This window comes from Pinus tabuliformis, chromosome Q (assembly GCF_031772625.1).
Source record: "Pinus tabuliformis cultivar Carrire ecotype Pingquan chromosome Q, CPIR1, whole genome shotgun sequence".
Lineage (NCBI taxonomy): Eukaryota > Viridiplantae > Streptophyta > Pinopsida > Pinales > Pinaceae > Pinus > Pinus tabuliformis.
The window spans coordinates 200,853,089-200,859,518 of record NC_142296.1 but is presented as its reverse complement, the minus strand read 5'-3'; the positions used below and the strand labels follow the sequence as shown (position 1 = coordinate 200,859,518).

The window sequence follows — 6,430 nt, the reverse complement described above, 5'->3', positions numbered from 1 at the left end:
AAATAATGGTGAATCACTAGTACAAAATGGTGAATCACGAAGAAATCCAAGGGTTGTTGTAGTCGCTTGGCACCAAGAGGGTATTCAAGAAGAAACTATAAAATAACTTGACTACATTGTTGGAGAATCATAAGAGCTTAACTAGTTACCATCAAACATGCCACTCTAGTGACTAAATCATACAGATCTGGAACCAATAGTTTCCACCTAACAATTTCTTTCAAAAGTGATAGTGCAATGATAGTTGAGATACTCTCTAAATTTATAAAGAGTGGACATTGGAGAAGCATCTTTAATGGATCATTTGAGATGGTTGTATTTGCATGTCTCAAAAGCATAACAAGTAAATCAATAGAAGACTGCATTAAGGCACTGTCACTCTTTCCTGATGTTAGGACCATTTAAAATCTAAGGAGGTAATATTTCTACTGTGAATATCAATAGATGGAAGGGGAAGTCTCAATAGTCAAACCAAACATTTCACAAAATGTGATATAACTCCTTCATACTTAGATTTGAGACAATGCCCTAATAGTTGTATAAAAGGGTCTAACATCACTATTAAATATTAATCACTCTTAGCTACTTTTAGTTTTTTCATATGGTTCTCAAGAAGTCTCAGTGCAAACACTAAAATTAGATACCTATTGGGTGTATCTAGCTTATAATCAGTAGGTCCCTTCATTGAATTTTTATATGAGTCCAATGATCTTGAAGATGTTAGGCTAGGTTTAATAAACAAAGCAGTCTTCCTACCCATATTTTCTTCCTCCATACCATCCTCAATCAATCCATATACAAAAAAAATATAAATTTGTCTGACTTAATGATGCATTAGCCTGGAGATTGGTTGCTAAATAGTGTAACATGGACTCAATCTTAACTTTTTATTTTGGTGTAAGTGTTCTATGAAGGTTGCATCTAACATTTACCAACAATGTACTAGCATGCATAGAGAAAGTAATACTCTGAGGAATTAACTGCAAACTTTCAAAATATTTGGTACTCCTTGTCTCCTTCACTTTGAAGGCAATTTTTTCAACTTCCTTTTCTTCAACGACTTCTCCCATGATATCATTTTATGCAACTTCTAGAAGTTGTTGCACACAATAATCAATATTTCCAATGTCTAGGGAAGATGAAACTTTCGATGAGACAAGGAGACAAAAAAAATAATATGTATATATACATATTAATTATATATAATGTATACCTTAGTCAAAGTCAAAGTCATGTTCACTAGGTTTGTCGTTGCCAATATCAATCCAAGGAAAAAACAAATTGTCATTAATTTAGTATAGCAAAACTATGCCCACAAGGCTTTGGATTAACAATGAATAGATGCACTATTAAGACACTCAGTCACCAATTCAAATCCCCCATGGATGTTTACCCCAAAAACTATATAATAAGTAAGAAACATAACTGCCCCAGATAACCAGATTGGTTAAGAGCAACATGCTCCAAAACAAAAACAAGGGTCAAATGTGCAAAGCAAAAACAACTTAATCCACCTATCTATTTGGTTGCAGTGGTTCCTCATACTCAAGGTGCAAACCACAATGTAGTGAAAAATTCCTTCAAGATGCAAACACATTGAGGTTTGTGCCTTGAGTTTTTTGCTTCCTCTTAGCAATAAATAGATCCTGAGCTTAAGATGGATCCATCATAAGAAAGAATCTTCCCTTTTTTGTCATTTGGAACACTATGAGTACACTCATGCATGAACACACAAAGTAATGGACATATCCCCCATCTAGGTTGTAGCATATACCTCTTGCAGCCATTAGGACTAAAACCAACCAAAAAATCTACCTGAAATACTTTGAGCATCCCCCAACAGCTCTGGTAGGAACATGGTATTCACCCATTGGATGAAGACTTTGTATTATAACTAGAAATTTCCCTAAAAGGTGCAAAGAAAGGCCGATAGGATTCTCAAATGAAAAAATTGTACTTTGGTTTCCATAATCAAGAAAATAATAAGTGAACTTTGGTTTGGAATATTCAATTTTGGATGATGCAATTGTCTTTGAGCTTCACATTGACTATTGTGTATCACCATTTTTTTTTAATAAAATGGTGGTCATATATCTGAGGGGAGTGCAGTTAATGAAAATAGTGAAGGTAGGAAATCATATCTCTAGGTTTTCATAGTACATCATAATGCAAAATAACACATAAAAGATTATATCCATGAGATTTATAATGCAAAATAACACATAAAAGATTATATCCATGAGTTTGACAATCTTATGGACATTTGAACAAGTTTTTCCAACATACATTTACTTCTCTTGTTTTTCTCTTTTGGTCGTTCTCTATGTTAAATGTAATGAATTTTCCAAGGAGACATCTAGTTTCTATTTTTTGGGCAGATGCTCCTTCCTGTCCCATTTTTGTGACAAATGGAAACTAATACATCATAAAGCACATATGCATGTAATCTTTCTACATTTTCTATAATACAATGTCTTAGCTTTGAGTAATCTTTTGTAACAAGTATTGGCAGTACCTCATTTGTGTCTAGCATTTTGCTTGTACAAATGTTAAACACAAAATAATACCAGGTTAAGTTCTATTTGTAGCCTCAATACACTTGAGCATATGTAAATGTTATTATATATGTTTTCCCAAATTTCCAAAAAAAATAGTGTTCCTATTATATATAGATATTTAAAAATTAAATTAAAAAAATGATTTTTAAACTGGGTCATTGCTTAATTTCTGGGATTCCAAAGAAAGATGACACACTTTAGTTAAGCATTATACAACTAACATGTCTGGATGCTTCATCCTATTCCGGTGATGGCAATGACTACAATTTCTTTATTTTATTTTAAATTTCTTTTATTTCAAAATTGTAAATAAAAATAAAAACTTATCTATTTTTCCTATACATTAAAAGATATATCAATATTAATAATAAAATAAATACAATAAATCTTAATTCATTTATATTGTATTTTTTTCTTTAATTGAAATAAAAATAAAAACATATCTATCAAACTGAATATTATATAATAAAATAAATACAATAAATCTTAATTCATTTAAACTATATTTTTAATTTATATTAAAATGTTGTTTACATTAAAATTAAAATCTCCTTCCTATAACCAAAAAAAATTATGTACATTCCAACCAATTAAATGTTTAAAATATCATAGTTTAAGTATTCAATTTTTTTTCTACTTTTGTTATGTTAGAGATTCCTTTTTATAGGTTTCAAAGAGTTTTATATTGAATAACAAACTTAATTTTTAATTAAAAAATTGAAATACCTTTCCCTTTATAAGATTGATAAGCTTCCACTAAAATCAAATCAACTATGACATCAAACTATATTTATATTTAAATAACTAAGTAATCTGTTGAACAAAGTTCCAATACTTTGTCATTTTCAATGAATCAATATCTTAACTATGTTTTTTAATCAGCGCTTTCACTAACATCAAATCAACTATCACAACAAAACTATTATCCATCAACTATAACAAACAAACCATACTTTGTATCAATAAAGTAAGTTGCTAAGCAGAGTTTAATAATATTTTGCCATTTCAAAGAAACTATGGTGTGCCTTCAAAAAGAGTCAATGTCTTAGTTATATTTTTATATAGTGAAGATTATTTGTATTGGGAGAAACTAGGTAATGTATAGTTTTAGCTAGGGTAGGGAGATCTCCATTAAAGAAATAAAAAAAAATAGTTTTAGAAGGAAATCTTTGTTACTTAAAAAATTTAAACTGCAAATTTCAACATATAAAATATTAATATTTTAAAATGCTTTAAGGATTTATATTAAAAATTAGATAGAAAACTATGTTCCAGGAATAAAGGTTGCTTCAAAGTTATATTCAAGAGAGAAGAGATTGACAGTTACTGAGACTATAGATTTAGTCAAGTGTGTGAAAGGACTGAAAAAGAAAATGTTGCATGTATTTAGATTTTGATGCCTGCGTCCTAAGCAAATTGAACAATGAATTCTAGGTCGTACCAAGTAGGTTATTATCTTGTAGTTTTCATAATTCTATCGTCTTAATTGTTATATTTTCATATAATTATTCACTAAGTGTTGCACTCAGAGACACTTCATCAATGTCAGGGTTCTCTTTATAAAAGCTCTTTGAGTTTCATGTGATTGTTGTCTGAATATATAATCTTCAGATATTTGTAGTACCAATTAAGCATGGAAAACCCAGATATATAGGTATAATGGTCAAAGTATAGGATGTATTAAAATATATAGGTAGCTAAGTAGCTTCCAAAATGTTATCTGATCACATATCTCAAATAGATGGGTGTGCTTGATACCAGCCTAGATATCCCATACCATACAAGAGGTCAATATATATAGATAGATTAGTTATGGGATAAGACCAAAATCTACAAAAATAGCATGACAAACAACTGCTTTGAGAGTGAGATGCATTGATATCCAACTCTCTTCCCTGCTAGGAAACTGATCCCTTCCCTTTCCTATTCAAATCCAATCCTTCTGTCACCTTCCAACAATTGCCCAACATGGAATGTGGATGGTACAGTCCCAGTTCATGATAAGCTTGGATTAAAGAAAGGCCATTAGATTGTACAAGCATGGCCATTCTCTCATCCACTAATGCTCTAGTTGCAGCAGGCCTTTCAACAGTAGTGGGCTTTATGAGCTATTCCACTTCTTCTTGTTCTTCTTCTGTTTTATAGGCAGAGGCATAAATGTCCAATTCTCGTAGCTTGGTAGGGAAATTCTCTCCATTTCTCTCATGGAAAATTTTTCTCCACCTTTTCTTCTCAATTGGACTCTTAGATTCATTCAGACTTTGCTCCATGCCATGGCCTGCAAACTAATTTTGAGAGCAACGATCTCTAAGGTGGGGCTTGACCTCTAGGTCCCCATGATCTTGTCTGTGAATGTACATCAATGGAGTCACTTTCACTAGAGAGTAATTTGGCTTCACGCTATTTGTAGGAAGCTTGGAGAAAAAATTTGCAAGCTTGGCTCTTGTGGCTTCAAGGCATGTTGATGTCGATGCTTTTGATGCCAATGTCTTCTGTGCTTTCTCTAATATGGTCTACAAATATTTACCCTGCACCTCTATTCTCAACTGCAAGCGCCTTTGAACCTACATTGACATTTACAAGAGATAGATTCCATTCAGTCATCAGGTAACTGAAATAGGGGAGAGATATTATGTTCATCGATTTGCATAATTTCAGAAAAAATTGTCATACCTCTAGCTAGTCATGGAGTCTTCTCTGAACTTCTATCTGAGCTCTCAGAGCATTAGCAATCTGCATTTCTCTATAAACATAATGATAATCAGAAAATCAGTTCAAAACCAAAGGGCTTATTTGAGTTTCTAGCCCATTTTTCTTCTGCAGATTTCTTATTACTTACTCCTTATGATTTGGTGCGATGCTGCTATCCTGAGCCATCCTGCTTAGGCAGTGTCCACCATCAGAACTTCCTCTTAAAAAAATTGTAATAATAAGCAGAACTCTCTTAGAATGGGAAGGGTGGGGGTGGAGTTGAGGGTGGGAGAAGGGTGGAGGTGGGTTTAAGGGTGGAAGGTGTCATATTAGGTAGGGTCATGGTGCCACTATAGGGAATGGTTTGTAGAACTGGGCTTCTCCATTCCCTGGTGGGGTGGAAGCATTCTCTACTAGGCCCTGATCCATGAAGGTTTTTAGATGCTTCACCAAGGACCAAGGAGGACCCAGGGAACGAAAGTGAGGTTACTAACCACTAAAGTGAGACAAATAGCTTTAGAAAAGCCTTTGCAAAGGTCTCAGGGAGCTTGTAGAAATGTAAAGTAATATAATTTTCTATGTAGAGGTACTTCAAAAGGTTATTTTTTGAGCTGAAAATATCAACCATTCCTATTATTATTGGAGGGTGAAAGGTGAGGGTAGGAGGTAATATTATTTAATTTGAGGATGGAGATGGGATGAAGCTCTCTTATTTGATAAAATGGATAGGTGAAGTTGTGTAACTTACAATAATGATATATGGAAGCTCTTGTGAATACCAGAAAATTTTTCAATGTTTTTTAAATTCCAATTTAGAAATCTACTAGCCCTGTATTTCTGCAACAATCAATCAACACATGAGACAATGTCAGGTTTCTGAAATAGGTTGGCCATTTTTAGTGTTTGAAATGTTATTATACCAGTGAAGCAAGATTCCCAAATAATTCTCAGGACCTGTGAAGAAATATTGCCCATATAATTCTCACGAATTAATATTTCCATTGCAACACCCAAGAGTGAAACAATCACTTGAAAAAATTTACAATAGGAACCTCAATTTAGAATTCAAAGCTCCTCATTTAGAATTCCAAGCTTCTCAAGGTTCAAGAGCTTCTGGAGGCAACTTGATATTAGACTTAGTTTCCCAATGTTCCTTGTGCAGTCCTGTAACAACATTATTT

At 32.8% G+C, this 6,430-nt stretch overlaps 1 pseudogene; it reads right to left on the bottom strand.

The window, feature by feature from the left end:
- Positions 1-3,743: 3,743 nt before the first annotated feature.
- Positions 3,744-6,251, bottom strand: LOC149218890 (uncharacterized; annotated as a pseudogene).
- Positions 6,252-6,430: the final 179 nt, after the last annotated feature.